This window comes from Sceloporus occidentalis, unplaced genomic scaffold (genome assembly GCF_023333645.1).
Source record: "Sceloporus occidentalis isolate IW3139 unplaced genomic scaffold, rSceOcc1.0.p SCAF_5, whole genome shotgun sequence".
Classification (NCBI taxonomy): Eukaryota; Metazoa; Chordata; class Lepidosauria; order Squamata; family Phrynosomatidae; genus Sceloporus; species Sceloporus occidentalis.
In genome coordinates this window covers 76,645,682-76,667,823 of record NW_028316985.1, presented here as the reverse complement: position 1 = coordinate 76,667,823, position 22,142 = coordinate 76,645,682, and the positions used below count along the sequence as shown (strand labels likewise).

The 22,142-nt window shown below is 42.2% G+C and overlaps 2 long non-coding RNA genes across 6 annotated transcripts; both read left to right on the top strand.

The window, feature by feature from the left end:
- The first annotated feature begins 471 nt into the window (after window positions 1–471).
- LOC149312353 (uncharacterized) lies at window positions 472–4,474 on the top strand. The gene is made up of 3 exons (XR_016281249.1): window positions 472–513; window positions 3,063–3,369; window positions 3,952–4,474. It is a non-coding gene; the product is annotated as an uncharacterized LOC149312353 (long non-coding RNA).
- A 1,614-nt stretch (window positions 4,475–6,088) lies between these two features.
- LOC149312352 (uncharacterized) lies at window positions 6,089–22,068 on the top strand. 5 transcript variants are annotated; one of them, XR_016281248.1, is made up of 3 exons: window positions 6,089–6,800; window positions 20,728–21,034; window positions 21,617–22,068. It is a non-coding gene; the product is annotated as an uncharacterized LOC149312352 (long non-coding RNA). The 5 variants fall into 5 exon arrangements; XR_016281244.1 differs by lacking the exon at window positions 6,089–6,800 and adding an exon at window positions 7,724–9,673; XR_016281245.1 differs by lacking the exon at window positions 6,089–6,800 and adding an exon at window positions 18,650–18,771.
- Window positions 22,069–22,142: the final 74 nt, after the last annotated feature.

Genomic DNA, 22,142 nt, shown 5'->3' with positions numbered 1-22,142 from the left:
TTTGTTTCAATTTATATAGTTGTTCTTGTAACTTTTTAATTTTCTTGTACTAAAGCCTCTTTTTCTCGCTCCTTTTGAATAGATCTCTCACTTGTTTCATCTAGCAAACTCTGTAGTCTGGTAATATCTTTTTATATCTATGTAGGATTTCATTAGCACTAACTGAGGAAAGTTTCATCTTAGAAATTTTATCTTCTAACTCTGAAATAGTCTTTTCTTTCTTATCTAACCTTTTTTCCAGAGAAACAGTCTTTTCTGTTTTCCCTTTCATGAGGCTTTGTAATGTCTGATTTTCTGACTACAACTCATTTATTTTTCTTTGAAGTGTATTGGCTACTTCCTCCTGTCTCTTAGATCTCTCTTTATCTCCTAACAACTTATGGTACTTTTTAAATAGCCGCATGTCTCGGTTTAAATCATTCCCAATAAGACAATCTATTGGGAATGAATCATATATTGCAAATTTCCATTGCAACTCATGGCCTCGGAAGGAGATATTTAAACTGGCAACTGGTACTGGAAATTTACACACCTCGGCCCCTGAGTCACGAAAACCCCACACCCAGGTCTTATTTATTTGTATCAATTCTTTGTGTTCATCTGTATCTAACTCTTGAGGTAAATTTGTTACAAATTAAGGTCTCGCAGAAGGAACCCTTTCAGCATCAGTTACTGTTCCAGCTGCCATTTCTGTGGCAACTGCTGCCTCATTTTGTTTTCTGTGGCAACATTCCTGTATTGCTGGCCCAACCGATCTAACACAATAAGCTGATTTTATATTTGATTTTGACTCTTCTTTATATATATTTGGAAAACTATATCTGAGGTGACCTAGTTTTCCACATTCATAACATTTTTTTGAGTTGAGCTTTGACTGTTCTATTCTTTTTTCTTATTTTCCAAATCTCTACACTCTCTTGAGGTTCAGAAATTACTGTGTGAACACCAGCCACCATTTCTTCTCTGACTTCCTCCTCCACCATTTCTGGCTCTATTGGAGGTTTAACTTTTGTAGGAGGCATTGTTGATAGTGGCGGGATACAGACGGGCAGGAGAAGACGTCTTGGAGGTGTATTCTGCTGAATACGGAGCCTCCAGACCGCCCGCCCTGGGGGTGTGGCTCAGGTGTATGGGGCTTCCACATGGGGGGCAGTGAAGACGCCTCACCTGGGGCCGTTTCTGACCCACAGTTTCCATACCGCCGCCTCGGAGGACGCTGCAAAGAGAGAGGCAGCTTCTGCATGGGCGGCCAAAAACGGGGCTTTTTTTTTTCTTTTGCCGGCTGGTGGATGCGCAGCTGCGCAGCTGCTGCGCTCAGCACCGGCAGCAGAAAGCCTATGTGCACATTTAAAGCGCCCAGGCCCCTTTAAACTTTTTCCCTCGCCCTGCCCAAGAACAATGGTGGTCTCCTGCCAGCTGGTGATCAGCTGGTTTTGGCATCCTTGTCCGCTTGCACGTTGGTTGTGTCACCAGCATCATGGATGCCTCCTCTCCTTTGGTCCCCACGCTCTTGCTGAATCTGCAATGCACAGCCACAGCTGTCGCCGCTGCCACCGCTGTCCCCCTGCCATCCCCCATCACCTCCCTTGTACATATGTAAATATTTAAAGTTTTAGGGGTTTTTTATTGTTAGGTGAAAATGGCACAGGAATGTGTGTAGGGGTTCACTTTAAATTCCAGACTTTCCCCAATTCTAGCAGAGCATGCGTACATGTTGCTCTAGGGTTAGGGTTAGGGTTAGGGTTATGAGCATTAAAATAGAGTGCAGCTGTGCTGCAGCTTCCACATCTGCATGGCATCTGACGCTCTAATTAGAGCCTCGGTGCAAACTGTGCATGTTCCAGGACCCCGACTCATTATGCGACGCAGCAGACATGGAGCTTTTAAATGGGAAACTTAAATTAGCGGTGTAACAATTCTGGCGTACCGGTGCATCAGCTTATAGACGGAGCTGCACAGTTGTGCAGTATATAGAAAAGAAGCGGGGAAAAGCAGCACCTTTTTAATGCCGCTTCTTCCCGCTTGGGGCGTGCGGGTGGCGTGTTCATGGCGGCATTCAGGTAAGGGCCGTCTGAAGGCTATACCTTCATGACGTCATGAACACACCCCTTTTTCCCTGTCTGTATCCCGCCAGTATTTCCTTACAATTACCACAAACTTTTACCTCAGGAAATACTCTTATTTTACTATGCCTCAACTGAGTAAAAAAAAATCCACCTGGATTTAAAGTCAGACTGGTGATTCTTTACGTTACCATGAATTTTTACCTCAGGAATCACATTTATTTAATCGGATCTCAACTATGCATAGAGGCTCTGCTTGCCCCTCAAATCAGATTAGTGATTCCTTACATTTACCACTGATGTTTACCTCAGGAATCACAAAGTGTGCTTTTTCTTGTTGTATTAGTCTCTTACCAATACCCAGTACGGTTACCTCAGAGACTAGTCCTATCTAGGGTTGTCAGTTTTCCAGTGATCGCCAACAAATTATCCTTTTTGTTTTTACCTCAGAGATCACTCCTCTGAATCTAACACCTAGATTTTAAACTGTAGGTTTTCCTTTCTTTCAGTTTAAACCTACTATCAGGTATCTGGTATTTCCACTCAGACCCCTTAACTTCAGCACACCTCCGGCTACCGGATTTTTCGTATCCTGGCGCTGCCCACCAATTTATGTGAACCAACAACCTTTCTATTGTGGCAGGCGCTTGGGAATTTTGTTATCACACCGCTGCCACTAAATTTATGTGCTACATTCTACACCACAATCTACTCCTATTTTGGTCTTTAATATACAAAGTAGCCTGTGTTTGTGTTTTGAACACTCAGGCCAAGCAGGTTATTAAACAATAATAAATGTTTATTTGACCAAAGCAGAATAGACGGGTAGAGCAGAGTCATAATGTCACCCTCCTCTGTAACTAACTGGGGGCTTCTGTGTAAACCATATTGCAATCACAGTCTCATGTAGTGCCATATGAATAGTGTTTATCAACTGCATGGCTAATTTATAGTGCAGAAACTGCTAGAATGTTAACATATGTAATTATCTTGTTTCAGGATCTTCTGTAAAGGAAAAGTCAGTTTCCAGCAGCCTTTTAGGACAGGAAACTCCCCTTTCCAGGAACTACTCAGTGCTGAACAAAGCATTCCTAAATATTCTCATGGACCCTGCAGGCAGCCATTATAAACTGAAGGATAAAGGAACCAAAGAATACAAAAAGAAAAGAAATTTGCTTCCAGACTTGACAAAGCACAGCAGTGCTGATTATACAACAAGAAGGAAGCATATTAATTTAAGAAGCCATCCTGGTGACACTTCAACCGAACTGAGAGTGATACCAACTATTTAAAAGACACAAGACAGGTCTGGGAAATACATATTGTAGGGAACAGTATTTTGAATGTTTAGGGACCACTGTGTTAAAACCGGGATTTTCACATAATGAATGAATGGCACTATGAATTCTGAGGAACTGATCAATTAAATTTACATATTGGTATTGTTAAAAAAAAGGGGGGGGCTTATTTTCTTTTCTCTTTTAGTGTGGATATATATGAATGTATTGTAGAAGACGGATCCTTTTCATGTGTGAGAGGAGTGGAGATGCCTCTTTTACAAAACAAACAAACAAACAAACAAATTATGTCAATATAATTGGAGACACAATTTTTGTCAATTAAACATTTTTAAATTGATTAACCTAACCTAATCAATTAATTGACTGACTATTGCAGACCTAATTAAAAGGTCATATAGAAATAAGATGTATGTACAAAAAGCAATTTGAAACTGACATTGAGGTGTTGTCATGATCAGAACTAAAAGTAATTGCTTCATTTTCATATGAAAGGTGAACTTGCTTTCCCCAAACAGCCAGTCTTTGATTTGAGAGGATGGCTTTTTAAAATTCCTTTCCCTTAATTTTGTTTCCTTTGTTCCCTGCAGACCTCAGCAGCCAGGTGATTTGTTCCAACATCCCTCAAAAATTAATCCTGAAGTAGGACCAGAGGAACGCCAGGAGAAATAAATATATTACACTGAACCAAACTATTTTTAAAAATGGTTACAATAAAAATAAAGCTTTTGAAATGCTCATTGTTCTACTCTTCACTGCACAAATTCTACAAAAGGGAAAAAAATGACAGGGATGTCACAGGTGGTCTAAGAAGCTTACCCAGTACATAAATCTGTGAATGAGTTGGAAAGTCATGAAGGCTGTACCGTGGAAGCTCTGTCTGGAAACACGCACACATCTTTTCAGTAGTCAGTAGACAACAAAAGGAAACACACTACATGTGAAGCTTGATATTCTTACTCCCTTGTACCAACCAAAGCCCTGCAAGGCCTATCATGGACCTATCATGGAGTCTCAGCAGCCCCCCAAACATAGATGGTTAGGGCCAAGAAGTTCAAAGTAACTATTTCATTTCTGGGATTCTTTTGCTTTTTAAAATTACTTGTAACTGTAGACACACAGCAGAAGCCATGTATACACAAAAATTGCATAACGTGATCACCTACAGGTACTTTATATACAGTGTGTAAAAGTTTGTCAGTTGTGTTGGCATCGTAATTCAGCTTTGCAGGCAGTATAAGTCAACCTCCTTCTTGATATGCAATTCAACAATAACAAGTGAATCTGCTTGTTCATCCTGAAGTATTTTGTTCATGAAGGGGAAAATAATATGGCTACCATGGTTCAGAAACCTGGATCTTTTACAGGCAAGGAAAAGGACTGGTGAAAGAACTTCAACTTTTGTTTTTCCTGGAGGACTGTAGGATCTGCCAACCTGATGCATTAGAAGAGACGTTACAGGGCTTCTCTCTCTCCCCCCCCCCCCCCAAATCCAACTCATACAGCTGGCTATGACACAAATTCAAAGCAGAAAGGTTGTTAATACCAATTCTTGCTTTTGCGATAAATTTGTTGTTGTTGTTTAACTGATATTCTACCATCTCCTAATCTATACCAGACTGGACATGGGACAGCATTGCTTATTATACAACACGAAGGAAGCATATTAATTTAAGAACTCATCCTGGTGACACTTCAAGCCACACTGAAAGTTGTCTCAACTATTTGAAAAATACATGACAGGTCCCTGCAATAAATATTACAAAGAACAGTATTTTTAATCAAAAGATTAATATAAATTCAGTCATCATAAAAAACAACAAGTTTGAAGTGATAGGAATTAGTGCTTTAACCAAAAAAGGCACGCGCATTCCCCTCACAGTCAAAGGAAAACATCTGATAAATTATAATCGTAAAATTACTGGAACTAACATGGAAGAGGGCAGGAAGAAAAGTCTTCACATGAAAGGTGAAAATATTTTTTTTCCAGTTGTATGTATGTATTTACACCTTGAGGGGGCTAGGCAAGCAAGAAAGGGTACTTTCATGCTCACTTAGCAGCCACCCTGGACCCAAAACAGACCCTCAAGAGACCACAGCGGCACCCCCTAAGTAGCAGAAGCTGCTGGGGAGACATTGCCTTCAGAGTCTGGTTGCAACTGCCCAGACCCTGAATTCCTTTCCAGGGCAGCTGCCTTTAGAGTGTGGCATGACTTCTGTGAGAGCAGCTGTTCTGGCCAATAATAAACATTTATTTGACCAAAGCAGAATAGACGGGTAGAGCAGAGTCATAATGTCACCCTCCTCTGTAACTAACTGGGGGCTTCTGTGTAAACCATATTGCAATCACAGTCTCATGTAGTGCCATATGAATAGTGTTTATCAACTGCATGGCTAATTTATAGTGCAGAAACTGCTAGAATGTTAACATATGTAATTATCTTGTTTCAGGATCTTCTGTAAAGGAAAAGTCAGTTTCCAGCAGCCTTTTAGGACAGGAAACTCCCCTTTCCAGGAGTTACTCAGTTCTGAACAAAGCATTCCTAAATATTCTCATGGACCCTGCAGGTAGCCCTTATAAAGTGAAGGATAAAGGAACCAAAGAATATATAGAGAAAACAACTCTGATTCCAGATTAGACACAGGACAGCAGTGCTGATCATACAACAAGAAGGAAGCATATTAATTTAAGAAGCCATCCTGGTGACACTTCAAGCCACACTGAGAGTTGTCTCAACTATTTGAAAAAATAGACGACAGGTCCCTGAAATAAATATTACAAGGACCAGTATTTTTAATCAAAAGATTAATATAAATTCAGTCATAATAAAAAACAACAATTTAGAAGTGATAGGAATTAGTGCTTTGACCAAAAAAGGCACGCACATTCCCCTCACAGTCAAAGGAAAACATCCGATCAATTATAATCGTAAAATTACCGGAACTAACATGGAAACTCCCCTTTCCAGGAGCTACTCAGTTCTGAACAAAGCATTCCTAAATATTCTCATGGACCCTGCAGGCAGCCCTAATATACTGAAGGATAAAGGAACCAAAGAATAGAAAAGGAAAAGAAATTTGCTTCCAGACTGGACATGGGACAGCAGTGCTGATTATACAACACGAAGGAAGCATATTAATTTAAGAACTCATCCTGGTGACACTTCAAGCCACACTGAAAGTTGTCTCAACTATTTGAAAAATACACGACAGGTCCCTGAAATAAATATTACAAGGAACAGTATTTTTAATCAAAAGATTAATATAAATTCAGTCATCATAAAAAACAACAAGTTTGAAGTGATAGGAATTAGTGCTTTGACCAAAAAAGGCACGCACATTCCCCTCACAGTCAAAGGAAAACATCTGATAAATTATAATCGTAAAATTACTGGAACTAACATGGAAGAGGGCAGGAAGAAAAGTCTTCACATGAAAGGTGAAAATATTTTTTTTCCAGTTGTATGTATGTATTTACACCTTGAGGGGGCTAGGCAGCAAGAAAGGGTACTTTCATGCTCACTTAGCAGCCACCCTGGACCCAAAACAGACCCTCAAGAGACCACAGCGGCACCCCCTAAGTAGCAGAAGCTGCTGGGGAGACATTGCCTTCAGAGTCTGGTTGCAACTGCCCAGACCCTGAATTCCTTTCCAGGGCAGCTGCCTTTAGAGTGTGGCATGACTTCTGTGAGAGCAGCTATTCTGGGCATTGAATGGGAGCTAAAGAGGCCGCAGCGTGCCCCCCTTAGCAGCAATCTGGGCAGCAGCTAGAGGAAACTGCAAGGGAGTTCACCCCACCAGCCTGGGTGACACCAACCTCAGCATAGCCACTGGGTCAAGTAAAACAGGATCTGGTATTTCCACTCAGACCCCTTAACTTCAGCACACCTCCTGCTACCAGATTTTTTGTATCCCAGCGCTGCCCACCAATTTATGTGAACCAACAACCTTTCTATTGTGGCAGGTGCTTGGGAATTTTGTTATCACACCGCTGCCACTAAATTTATGTGCTACATTCTACACCACAATCTACTCCTATTTCAGTCTTTATTATACAGTAGCGTGTGTTTGTGTTTTGAACACTCAGGCCAAGCAGGTTATTAAACAATAATAAATGTTTATTTGAATAACAGAAGTATATTATGTAACTTTGAGGTACAGTTGTTATGATATCTTTACTTGGCAAAATAGTTACAGAAATCTCACTACTCTCTCTCAGTAATAAACCAAAGTCAGCCACTCAGGCTATAATATCCCACAGGATATTAATCAACTGAAACCCCTCTTCCAGAGCCTGGCTAACCCTGAGTCTTTCCCTACAAGACTCTCAATTTCACTACTGTCCCTTCTTGAGACCACTAGACCTTCTCTTGGTCTGTAATCAAAAACCTCTTTGCCAAATTATGGTTCCCTCAGGAACCCCTGGAACACAGTCCTCTCTTGGACTCTACTGTTCCCCAACTGAACACCAGCTTCATTCCTCAGGATTCTAAACCCTAACTGACTAAAAACCAACTGCCAAGTGGAATCTTCAAACTCCTCAGGCAGCACCTGATTGGCTTAGGGTCTCTGGCTTCTGACTAGCTGGTTTGTGAGTCAGTTCATCATCATGTCCATAATGTCATTCAATCAATCAATCAATCAATCAATCAATCAATCAAAGCCTTTATTACAATCGACAGACCTCCAGGCAATAAAAAAATTAAAAACAAAACAAAACAACCACAATCCGTTTAAACACAGCAATGACATATTAATCATACATATGCAGTATCTGTACAATTAAATATAACAGCATTCAGTTAAGAGCATAAACAGACCTTGTTGTCTAAAACACACTATAAAAATAAGCTGGGTCAAAAGGGGGTATTTACTGTTAGTTACTAACACCAGTTATTGATTCATGCTGTAGTAGTTATTATAGCCCTACGGGTCTTAATTGCTGCAAAACAGAATTTTGCCACCTCTTCTGTAACCTTTTTGTCAGTGCCCTTTAATAGAAATCTTGTATACCAGCCCTGAGATATTCCCTGAAATTTATCTAATAAGGGTTTTATTAATCTCAGTCTGTCATCCCTGTAGAAGGTACATATAAGAAGGATATGTGATATAGATTCTACAGACCCTTCTCCACATGGGCACAGATGATCTTTATATTCAACATGTTGGAAATGGCCTTCCAATACCGCAGATGGAAATACATTATATCTTGCTTTAGTAAATGTCAAGCGATATTTGGGGATTGTAAGACTTTTTAAGTAGTTTGCGCCGCCCTTTAGATTAAATTCCAGGCCTAAATTAGTGGGAGAGCAAGTTGTGTTGGCAATTGATGATGAATGCTGGGTGTCAATATCTCTGATCTTCTGTATGAGGATTTTTCTTGCCGTTGTCCACTTTAACAGGCACAGAAAGCTATCTGAAAGGCCCAATCTCTGGAGCTTCTCTTGGATCTCTCTGAGTGTTTGAGATTTATATGAGTCTTTCCATACCAGATTAGCGTAGCCTCTTTCTGGACCTGTAAACATAAGCTTTAGCCAGTATCTTAGAGCCCATTCCCATGCAGTACATTCTATTGATGTGCACCCAGTTTCCAATCTCAAAGTTGCTGATGACACACATTTTGGGACTCCAAATAAATTTCTAAGAAAGGTTGATAGAACCCGTTCAACCAATGGAGAGAAGCCCAATATCCATATTGGAATGCCAAACATTAACTGAGGGATAACCTTAGCCTGCTGTACCCTACATGCAGCAGGTATAAATTGGCTTCTCTTGGTGTAAAAAACCAGGATATTGCTTTGCTGCTATTACTTGTGGAAAGATTATACCTAGGTACTTAAAACATCTAACCTGATTGATTTTATGACCAACTATTTCCCAATCATTTACAGTACGAATCTTACAAAAAAAAATCATAATTTTGGATTTATCATAATTAATAGTTAGTTGGTTTTCATCACATTTGCTACCTCTTCTATAACCTTTTTGTATTAAGTTCAATTTAACTTTACACACTTCAGCCCCTGAGTCACGAAAACCCCACACCCCGGTCTTATTTATTTGAATCAATTCTCTGTGTTCATCTGTATCTAACTCTTGAAGCAAATTTGTTACAAATTAACAAGGTCTCAGAGAAGGAACCCTTTCAGCGTCAGTTACTGTTCCAACTGCCTTTTCTGTTGCAACTGCCACCTCATTTTGTTTTCTGTGGCAACATTCCTGTATTGCTGTCCCAATCGATCTCACACAATATGCCAATTTTATATTTGATTTTGACTCTTCTTTATATATATTTGGACAACTATATCTGAGGTGACCTAGTTTTCCACATTCATAATATTTTTTTTTTGATTGAGTTTTTTTTATAAAAATTATTGAAGATAAAATTACATACATAACAATGAAAAATACATACAAGACAAACAAATATGACTATGAAATACCAAAAATTACACATCAGTTCCTTCACTTTCTATACAGGCTTCTAATCTGTCATCAGTTCCAGTTCAATATGAAATAAGTCAATCTCTTAATAGGTTCTAGTTGGTCTAAATAAGGGGAGGTTGAGGTTTAATTATAAGAAAGTCTCAATGATATCATGAGTTATTTAAATCACTTAAAATGAACCAATTACAGAATATCCAGGACGCTCATGGCCTTATGACAGGCCTAACTTAAAAAGTTGATTTTTTAGTCTTTCTCCTTGTTTTTCATATACTCAAGCAGAGGGTTCCATGTTTACTTGTTTTCTTCCCAATCAGAGTCTTCTACTAAACAAGTGAGTTTGTCCATCTCAACCAAACTAATAAGTCTATTCAGCCATTCCTGAGTCTCTGGGATCTCTTTTTTCTTCCAGTATTTGACAAATACTACTCTTGCCGTCGTGGACATATAAAATAATATTTTCCCATATTTCTTTTCCAATTGGGTATCCATAACCATACTTAACAAAAAAAAATTTGGGTCAAACTTTAAGTTTAAGATTTCCTTCATTAATTTATAACAATTTAACCAATATCTATTTGCCACTTTGCATTTCCACCAGATGTGTACATAAGAGTCAATTGAAGTTTCACATTTCCAATATTTATTATTGGGGGACTTGTATATTGGCACAATTTTGGCAGGTGTTAAATGCCATCTTGTTTGCATCTTGAAAAGGTTTTCTTTAATATCTGAACAAATTGTATATTTATACTTTATCTTCTAGTTTTTCTCACATTGTTCCAATGGGATGCTTTGTTCTAGGTCCTGGGCCCATTTGACCATACTTTCCTTGACCACTTCTTGTTCAGTGTCGCATTTTAAGAGAAGATCATACAAGTTGGAAATAGTGTATTTTTTCTTAGATTGCAACAAATTATGAAATTCAATGTTCCCAATACCAATTCCAGGCTCTTTATTGTCATAGTTATATTTACTTAACAGTTGCCTATAAAGAAACCAACCTATCTGTATACCTTGCTCTTCCATTTCTCTTTGTGTTTTAAATCTAAACTTAGAACTGGTTGGTTCTTTCACTAACAAATCTCTCACTTGTTTCATCTAGCAAACCTTGTAGTCTGGTAATATCTTTTTTATATCTATATAGGATTTCATTAGCACTAATTGAGGAAAGTTTCATCTTAGAAATTTTATCTTCTAACTCTGAAATAGTCTTTTCTTTCTTATCTAACCCTTTCCCCAGAGAAACAATCTTTTCTGTTTTCCCTTTCATGAGGCTTTGTAATGTCTGATTTTCTGACTCCAACTCATTTATTATTCTTTGAAGTGTATTGGCTACTTCCTCCTGTCTCTTAGATCTCTCTTTATCTCCTAACAACTTATGGTACTTTTTAAATAGCCGCACGTGTCGGTTTAAATCATTCCCAATAAGACAATCTATTGGGATAGAATCATATGTTGCAAATTTCCATTGCAACTCATGGCCTGGGAAGGAGATATTTAAACTGGCAACTGGTACTGGAAATTCAGGGCCTCCTAAACCCTTTAAAATCATTTTTTTCTTCTGGGCACAAATCCTGAGGATGTATTAAATGCAATTTAACTTTACACACCTCGGCCCCTGAGTCACAAAACCCCCACACACAGGTCTTATTTATTTGTATCAATTCTTTGTGTTCATCTGTATCTAACTCTTGAGGTAAATTTGTTACAAATTAAGGTCTCGCAGAAGGAACCCTTTCAGCGTCAGTTACTGTTCCAACTGCCATTTCTGTGGCAACTGCCACCTCATTTTGTTTTCTGTGGCAACATTCCTGTATTGCTGGCCCAACCGATCTCACACAATAAGCTGATTTTATATTTGATTTTGACTCTTCTTTATACAACTATATCTGAGGTGACCTAGTTTTCCACATTCATAACATTTTTTTTGGATTGAGTTTTGACTGTTCTCTAAACCAACTGCTATTTTTATCGACATCAGGGTCATATTCTCTCAACCCAACACTTTTTCTCTCAGTTTCAGGTGTTTTCTTTGGCTGCCAAGGTTGAAAATGTTCACCATTGTTATTCCTCTATTTTGAGGTATGCCAGATTTTGGGATTTCTTTTTTCATGTTCTGGAGATTTTCTCTCTGTCCTTGCCATTTTTGTCTCATCCTCTCCGATTAAGGCCAATGTATCTATTATCTTGGCTGCTTCAGCTATGGTTTTAGGCTGTCAGTCCTGAACCAACCACCTATATTCCTGGGGAATTATGTTATAAAATTGTTCCAAGCCTATTAGACTTTGTAACTCGTCCTTTGTTGTTATTTTAGACCCCTCAAACCAACTTTTTAACAAATCATCCAATCTGCATCCCATCTGGGTATATGTTTCAACACCTTTTCTTTTAATCTCATAAAATTCTCTTCTGTGGTGCTTTGGAGTTAATCCAAATCTCTGTTTTACCATGTCTTTAAACCGAATGTAATTTTGGGCCTCATCTGGCCTCATTTCTGCATAAATTTCTGTCAGACCTCCACTAATTTGTGATCTCACAAAACTCATCCTTTCTTCTTCTTTTATGTTTAATTCTTCACAAGTTCTCTCAAAGTTGGTGAAGAAGGACTCAATATTGTCCCCTTTATAATATCATGGAAACCATTTCATGTCAATCTGAGGGATTCTGTTTACCTCAGCCATCATTTGAGTTTGAGGGATTCCCTGTTCTAAACTCCTCATCCGAAGCTGATGATCCATTTCTCTCTTAAACACCTCTCATTTTCTCATTCTTTTATTTTATATTCAATCTCCTTTTCAATTCTGGCGAGTTCTATTCTTTTTTTAATTTTCCAAATCTCTACACTCTCTTGAGGTTCAGAAATTACTATGTCAACACTAGCCCCCATTTCTCCTCCGACTTCCTCCTCCACCATTTCTGGCTCTATTGGAGGTTTAACTTTTGTAGGAGGCATTGTTGATAGTATTTCCTTACAATTACCACAAACTTTTACCTCAGGAAATACTCTTATTTTACTATGCCTCAACTGAGTCAAAAAAATCCACTTGGATTTAAAGTCAGACTGGTGATTCCCTAATTTACCACAAATTTTTACCTCAGGAATCACATTTATTTAACCGGATCTCAACTATGCATAGAGGCTCTATTTGCCCCTCAAATCATTCCTTACATTTACCACTGACGTTTACCTCAGGAATCACAAAGTGTGCTTTTTCTTGTTGTATTAGTCTCTTACCAATACCCAGTACGTTTACCTCAGAGACTAGTCCTATCTAGGGTTGTCAGTTTTCCAGTGATCGCCAACAAATTATCCTTTTTGTTTTTACCTCAGAGATCACTCCTCTGAATCTAACACCTAGATTTTAAACTGTAGGTTTTCCTTTCTTTCAGTTTAAACCTACTATCAGGTATCTGGTATATATATATATATATATATATATATATATATATATATATAAGTTTATTAATGCTTAAGCCAAAGGCCATTCGCATAATATATATTTAAAACCAATCACAAAATTTCAGTATTGCAAAATACGTATGCCCCTTGACACCTGGGCAGGAGAGCTTCCAGCTGTGGGGAGGACTTTGCCTTGCCCCCAAACGGCGCCTCTGAGGGAGGGAGGAGCTGGTGAGAGCAGCTTCTCCTCCATAAAATCCCTGCTTGCCGGGCCCCGAAGGACGCCGACGTATGCCCCTTGACACCTGGGCAGGAGAGCTTCCAGCTGTGGGGAGGACTTTGCCTTGCCCCCAAACGGCGCCTCTGAGGGAGGGAGGAGCTGGTGAGAGCAGCTTCTCCTCCATAAAATCCCTGCTTGCCGGGCCCCGAAGGACGCCGACGTATGCCCCTTGACACCTGGGCAGGAGAGCTTCCAGCTGTGGGGAGGACTTTGCCTTGCCCCCAAACGGCGCCTCTGAGGGAGGGAGGAGCTGGTGAGAGCAGCTTCTCCTCCATAAAATCCCTGCTTGCCGGGCCCCGAAGGACGCCGACGTATGCCCCTTGACACCTGGGCAGGAGAGCTTCCAGCTGTGGGGAGGACTTTGCCTTGCCCCCAAACGGCGCCTCTGAGGGAGGGAGGAGCTGGTGAGAGCAGCTTCTCCTCCATAAAATCCCTGCTTGCCGGGCCCCGAAGGACGCCGACGTATGCCCCTTGACACCTGGGCAGGAGAGCTTCCAGCTGTGGGGAGGACTTTGCCTTGCCCCCAAACGGCGCCTCTGAGGGAGGGAGGAGCTGGTGAGAGCAGCTTCTCCTCCATAAAATCCCTGCTTGCCGGGCCCCGAAGGACGCCGACGTATGCCCCTTGACACCTGGGCAGGAGAGCTTCCAGCTGTGGGGAGGAATTTGCCTTGCCCCCAAACGGCGCCTCTGAGGGAGGGAGGAGCTGGTGAGAGCAGCTTCTCCTCCATAAAATCCCTGCTTGCCGGGCCCCGAAGGACGCCGACGTATGCCCCTTGACACCTGGGCAGGAGAGCTTCCAGCTGTGGGGAGGACTTTGCCTTGCCCCCAAACGGCGCCTCTGAGGGAGGGAGGAGCTGGTGAGAGCAGCTTCTCCTCCATAAAATCCCTGCTTGCCGGGCCCCGAAGGACGCCGACGTATGCCCCTTGACACCTGGGCAGGAGAGCTTCCAGCTGTGGGGAGGACTTTGCCTTGCCCCCAAACGGCGCCTCTGAGGGAGGGAGGAGCTGGTGAGAGCAGCTTCTCCTCCATAAAATCCCTGCTTGCCGGGCCCCGAAGGACGCCGACGTATGCCCCTTGACACCTGGGCAGGAGAGCTTCCAGCTGTGGGGAGGACTTTGCCTTGCCCCCAAACGGCGCCTCTGAGGGAGGGAGGAGCTGGTGAGAGCAGCTTCTCCTCCATAAAATCCCTGCTTGCCGGGCCCCGAAGGACGCCGACGTATGCCCCTTGACACCTGGGCAGGAGAGCTTCCAGCTGTGGGGAGGACTTTGCCTTGCCCCCAAACGGCGCCTCTGAGGGAGGGAGGAGCTGGTGAGAGCAGCTTCTCCTCCATAAAATCCCTGCTTGCCGGGCCCCGAAGGACGCCGACGTATGCCCCTTGACACCTGGGCAGGAGAGCTTCCAGCTGTGGGGAGGACTTTGCCTTGCCCCCAAACGGCGCCTCTGAGGGAGGGAGGAGCTGGTGAGAGCAGCTTCTCCTCCATAAAATCCCTGCTTGCCGGGCCCCGAAGGACGCCGACGTATGCCCCTTGACACCTGGGCAGGAGAGCTTCCAGCTGTGGGGAGGACTTTGCCTTTTTTTTTTTTTTTTTTTTTGAAGACGTTGGTGTCCGCCCCCTGACTTCGTGACATCGCGCCAGGATCCTTTGGGAGGGAAGATTGGGAATCTTCAGTTTTGATAAAATCTTGTTGGTTGTGTGTAGGGGCTTTTGTAATTTGGTTTGCTCTATTGTTAGGGAATGACGTTTTTTGCTTTTCTCTGTTTGGGGGTATTGTGGCTAGTAATAGGTATGGGGGTGGACGTGGGATGTGAGATACCAGCTGTTATGGAGGATGCATGTGTAATTGGAGCCCCTATTGAGGTTGTGCGGGGCAAGGGGAGGTATGGCGGTAGGAAAGTGGGTTTATGTCAAAATGGAAGGAGAGATCGATGCATAATATCTATCTCCCCTTCCTTCCACTTTCCTAACCAAAAAGGCCTGGGGTTCAGCCCAGTCGTACCACAAACCCTGTCTCTGCTCCTATGCAACGCCAGGTCCATAAAGATCATTTATGACATCATTTATGATCTTTTGCAGGACAAAAACTGTGACCTGGCGTGCATTACTGAGACCTGGCTTGGGCCTGAGGGCGAGGCAGTGTGGGCCCAGGCCCTCCCAGCCGGGTTCTCAGTTAAGGACCAGATCAGGTTAGGTGGACGGGGGGGTGGTGTTGCCTTGGTCCATAAAAACACCTTCTCCTTAACCAGGATCCCAGTCCGGAAAACAGATCACATCGAGTGTATTTACCTGTCCCTGAGGGCTAGAGACAGTCTGGGGATTCTGTTGGTCTACAGGCCACCCCGTGCGCTAACAGACTCCCTGGCCGAGCTCACACAGCTGGTCTCGGAACTGGTGTTGGAGTCCCCAAGACTTCTTGTCTTGGGAGACCTCAACATCCCTTTCGAGGCCAGTGAAGTTCCAACAGGTGCTGCTCGGGAGTTCATGACTACCATGACAGCCATGGGCCTGTCTCAACTAGTCTCAGGGCCTACGCATTGCGCTGGTAATACCCTTGATGTGATCTTTAGTACGGACATGGAGGTTCCGTGGGTAGAGATCTCTAACATCTCTCCCTTGTCATGGACGGATCATTTCTTGGTTGAGGCTCGAATCAAGGCTTCTACCTCAAGCTCCCCCGGGGGTGGCGGACCCATTAGGATGGTCCACCCTCGAAGGCTGATGGAACCCAAAAGTTTCCAAGAAGCCCTAGAGGGATATGCGACTGGTTCTGACGGCGATTCTGTTGATGCCCTGGCTAATATCTGGGATACCAACCTGTCCAGGGCTATATACAGTGTCGCTCCCAAGCGTCCTTACCGGCCTGCTCCTAATAAACAACCATGGTATACGGAAGATCTTAGAGTAAGGAAGCGGGCTGTGCAACGACTAGAGCGTAACTGGCGAAGACATCAGCGTTTATCTGACAGGACACTCCTTCGCTCTCATTTGAAGGCCTATGGAGTGGCAATAGGTGCAGCTAAGAATTCGTTCTATGCTGCACGTATTGCGTCCGCAGAGTCGCGTCCAGCAGAGCTGTTCAGGGTTGTGAGAGAGCTGACTCAGCTCCCTCCCTCCCTGAGCCCTATTCTGGTACCATCTAAAGCCTGCTGTGATGATTTTAATAACTTCTTTGCGGATAAAATCTCTCAGATCAGGGCTGATCTTGACGCCAGTATTTATGCAGGTCCTGTAAGAGAGGCGTCCGAAGCATCCGTGGCCCCAGTTATACTGGATCGCTTTGAGTTTGTTAGTACCGATGAAGTGGACAAGATCCTTCGAAGCGTTAGGAAGACGACGTGCTCTCTTGATCCCTGTCCCTCATGGTTGGCAGCTCAGGGGGGAGATGCGGTGCTGACTATGTTGCACCGCATCATTAATACTTCTCTAAGAGAGGGTCAGTTTCCATCTAAATTGAAAGTGGCAGTGGTTAAACCCTTGCTCAAGAAACCCTCCTTAGACCCCCTGATTCATAACAACTATCGGCCCATCTCGCTGCTACCTTTTTTGGGGAAGGTGATCGAGAGAGCAGTCGCCTTCCAGCTTCAATCGATCTTGGATGACACCGATTTTCTGGACCCATTTCAAACTGGCTTCCGGGCGGGCTATGGAGTTGAGACTGCCATGGTCGCCTTAGTTGATGACCTCCGTCTGAGCATGGACAGGGGAAGCGTGTCCCTGTTAGTGCTCTTGGACATCTCGGCGGCTTTCGATACCATCGACCATGGTATCCTTCTGGAACGCCTGGGGGAGTTGGGTATCGGGGGCACTGCTTTGCAGTGGTTCCGGTCCTACCTCTCGGGTAGATTCCAGATGGTGGAGCTGGGGGATTGTCGCTCCGATAAGAGGGCACTTACATCCGGTGTCCCTCAGGGAGCGATTTTATCCCCTATGCTTTTTAACATCTACATGAAACCGCTGGGAGAGATCATCCGGAGACACGGGGCGCGGTGTTATCAGTATGCTGATGACACCCAAATAATTTTCTCTGTGTCTCCGACTGATGCAGTAACTAAGGATGGCATCTCTCCTCTAGATGCCTGCTTGGCGTCGGTAATGGGCTGGATGAGGGAGAACAAACTCAGTGTGAATCCAGGGAAAACGGAAGTACTGGTGATAGGTCCCTCGGTTCCGGGTGGTGAGATTTGTCAGCCTGTCCTGAATGGGGTCACGCTCCCCTTGAGGGACTCGGTGCGCAGCTTGGGAGTACTCCTTGATTCGTCGCTTCATCTGACATCTCAGGTGGACGCGACGATCAGGAGTGCTTGTTATCAGCTTCGGCTGATACGCCAGCTGCGCCCCTACCTGGGCCGTCGGGACCTTGAAACTGTTGTACATGCTTTGGTAACCTCTCGATTGGATTTCTGCAATGCGCTCTACATAGGGCAACCCTTGTACCAAACCCGGAAGCTTCAATTGGTGCAGAATATGGCAGCCAGACTGGTCGCTGGTAGTTCCAGGACAGACCACATAACACCTATTTTAAAAGATCTCCACTGGCTACCCATTCGCTTCCGAGCTCAATACAAGGTGTTGGTTTTGACCTATAAAGCCCTAAATGGCTTGGGCCCAGGGTACTTGGAGGACCGCCTCTCCCCACACAATCCGCCCCGCACACTCAGAACATCTGGGACCAATTTGTTAGAGGTCCCTAAATCCCATTTGGTGAGGACCTCACAGAGGGCTTTCACTATCGCCGCCCCCTCATTGTGGAATAAGCTCCCTGTAGAGCTCCGTTCCTCTGCATCTTTAGTTTCTTTTAAGAAACAATTAAAAACGCATCTATTCCAGTTGGCTTTTTCACTTTAGGTAATAGTGTTTTTTCTCTGCTCCTTGCCCTCTGTTTTTCGACCCCGGATTAGTGCAATATATTGTCTTTTTCTTGCCCCTAGTGAATTGTGATTTGTATAGATTCCCATTCCTACCCCTAGTAATGATGTTTTTAAACTTTTTATATTGTGATGTTTTACTTGTATTTTATTGTTTCTTGTCTTGTAAGCCGCCTTGATCATGCAATTGGAAAGGCGGGATATAAATAAAAATTATTATTATTATTATTATTATTACTACATCAGTTAATTAGGTAATTAACATCCGAATCTTATACTTTAGATTTAAAAAAGCAATTCCAAACGATTAACTAAAACATCATTAAAAACAACTTGATGGATTAGATAAGATCGTCTCCATGGCAATCAACTGCAATGTCTGCTATGACTCTAGCCCGAATTTTGATTGCTGCTAAGGTAAACAATGACACCTTATAGGTTACCTTGGTATCAATATCTGACAGAAGATAAAAAATCTTTTCAGTAATAGTATTAGACTGTAAATTGGACAAGATAGATCCCAAAAATTTAGTCCTCGTGTCAATATAAAGAGATCAGAAAAGCAGATAATGGGGCAGGTCCTCGATTTCTGGTGCCCCGCAGATACATAAGCGGGAAGGCCTTAGGTGTATGTGAATATCTGCCATCAATCATGGCTGATGGCATTGTTTGAAAACGGAGAGCTGTAAAAGCCTGCCTAAGCTTTGGAAATGTAAGCTTTCCTAGATAGATGGCCATCTGATGGTCCAATTTATATAATTTAAACCATTTAGAGAATTTTGAATTGTTGATAGCCTGTCTATCCAGATACACACCATGGTTAAAAATGTATTCACGAAGCTTCTCTCTTGAGTTCCGGATAGAAGGATTTTCAATTAGAGCAGGGTATGATTCCAGCAACCTATGATATCTTAAGCTCCAGACTTTGCAGTTTGGTAAATGTTGGAAACATAACCTAGGAAAAACCTTAACCGAAGAGACATTTACAGATCTCCAGTAATTAAATAAAATAAAATGGGCCCGAGCTCTGATAGGAGGGAGACCAACCTCTGCCCGAACCAAAGCTGCCGGTGCCCCGGGTGGAAGTGCAAGCAATTTCTTAAGAAATGTATTCTGGAGTGTCTCCAGTTTGTCCAATTGTGAGTCATCCCATCCCCACACAGCAGCGCCATAAAGGATCTGGGCTATAACTTTACTCTGGAATATTTTTAGAGCTGGTGCAACCAGATGACCCCCAGCCTGATTATAAAATCTAAGGATTGCTCCAATAGATCTCACAGCCGTTGTTCTAGTAGCTTCAATGTGGGGTTTCCAGGAGAGGTTTTCTGTAAAATAAATTCCAAGATACTTAAATTCTCGGCATTGTTCAATTTGATGGCCATTAATAGAGCAACGAAAATCAGAGTGTCTTTTCCCAAACACCATCACCTTTGTTTTGTTATAATTGATAGCGAGCTTTTCTTTAGAACAAAAAACCTCAAGTTTAGAAATTAACCTTCTCAAACCTATACGTGTAAGTGAGATCAAAACCATATCATCAGCATATAACAAGATAGAGATCTTTTTTGACCCAAGTGTGGGTGGAAAAAATTCTGGGCCTGAAAGTGCTGGAATGATATCATTCAAGTATAGATTAAAAAGTGAGGGTGCCAGAAGGCATCCTTGTTTGACTCCTTTATTAGTGGGAATAGGGTCGGTTAATGAACCAGAGGTACCAACTCTTATCCTTGCTGTTGTATTGGTGTAAAGTTCCTTAATTAGAAACAATAAGCGATTATCCATATTGATATTGGCCAATTTATACCATAACAGGTTTCTATCAATTGAATCAAAAGCTGCTGCTAAATCAATAATTTAAAACTGTAGGTTTTCCATTCTTTCAGTTTAAACCTACTATCAGGTATCTGGTATTTCCACTCAGACCCCTTAACTTCAGCACACCTCCGGCTACCGGATTTTTCGTATCCTGGCGCTGCCCACCAATTTATGTGAACCAACAACCTTTCTATTGTGGCAGGCGCTTGGGAATTTTGTTATCACACCGCTGCCACTAAATTTATGTGCTACATTCTACACCACAATCTACTCCTATTTTGGTCTTTAATATACAAAGTAGCCTGTGTTTGTGTTTTGAACACTCAGGCCAAGCAGGTTATTAAACAATAATAAATGTTTATTTGACCAAAGCAGAATAGACGGGTAGAGCAGAGTCATAATGTCACCCTCCTCTGTAACTAACTGGGGGCTTCTGTGTAAACCATATTGCAATCACAGTCTCATGTAGTGCCATATGAATAGTGTTTATCAACTGCATGGCTAATTTATAGTGCAGAAACTGCTAGAATGTTAACATATGTAATTATCTTGTTTCAGGATCTTCTGTAAAGGAAAAGTCAGTTTCCAGCAGCCTTTTAGGACAGGAAACTCCCCTTTCCAGGAACTACTCAGTGCTGAACAAAGCATTCCTAAATATTCTCATGGACCCTGCAGGCAGCCATTATAAACTGAAGGATAAAGGAACCAAAGAATACAAAAAGAAAAGAAATTTGCTTCCAGACTTGACAAAGCACAGCAGTGCTGATTATACAACAAGAAGGAAGCATATTAATTTAAGAAGCCATCCTGGTGACACTTCAACCGAACTGAGAGTGATACCAACTATTTAAAAGACACAAGACAGGTCTGGGAAATACATATTGTAGGGAACAGTATTTTGAATGTTTAGGGACCACTGTGTTAAAACCGGGATTTTCACATAATGAATGAATGGCACTATGAATTCTGAGGAACTGATCAATTAAATTTACATATTGGTATTGTTAAAAAAAAGGGGGGGGCTTATTTTCTTTTCTCTTTTAGTGTGGATATATATGAATGTATTGTAGAAGACGGATCCTTTCCATGTGTGAGAGGAGTGGAGATGCCTCTTTTACAAAACAAACAAACAAACAAACAAATTATGTCAATATAATTGGAGACACAATTTTTGTCAATTAAACATTTTTAAATTGATTAACCTAACCTAATCAATTAATTGACTGACTATTGCAGACCTAATTAAAAGGTCATATAGAAATAAGATGTATGTACAAAAGGCAATTTGAAAGTGACATTGAGGTCTTGTCATGATCAGAACTAAAAGTAATTGCTTCATTTTCATATGAAAGGTGAACTTGCTTTCCCCAAACAGCCAGTCTTTGATTTGAGAGGATGGCTTTTTAAAATTCCTTTCCCTTAATTTTGTTTCCTTTGTTCCCTGCAGACCTCAGCAGCCAGGTGATTTGTTCCAACATCCCTCAAAAATTAATCCTGAAGTAGGACCAGAGGAACGCCAGGAGAAATAAATATATTACACTGAACCAAACTATTTTTAAAAATGGTTACAATAAAAATAAAGCTTTTGAAATGCTCATTGTTCTACTCTTCACTGCACAAATTCTACAAAAGGGAAAAAAATGACAGGGATGTCACAGGTGGTCTAAGAAGCTTACCCAGTACATAAATCTGTGAATGAGTTGGAAAGTCATGAAGCTCTGTCTGGAAGTATGCACACATCTTTTCAGTAGTCAATAGATAACAGAAGAAGGAAACACACTACATGTGAAGCTTGATATTCTTACTCCCTTATACCGACCAAAGCCCTGCAAGGCCTATCATGGACCTATCATGGAGTCTCAGCAGCCCCCCAACCATAGCTATGCTGTGCCTGATGGAGAGTGGAGAAGCTAAGCAGGATCATCCCTGGTTGGTACTTGGATGGGAGATCACCAACCAATACCATGTGCCAT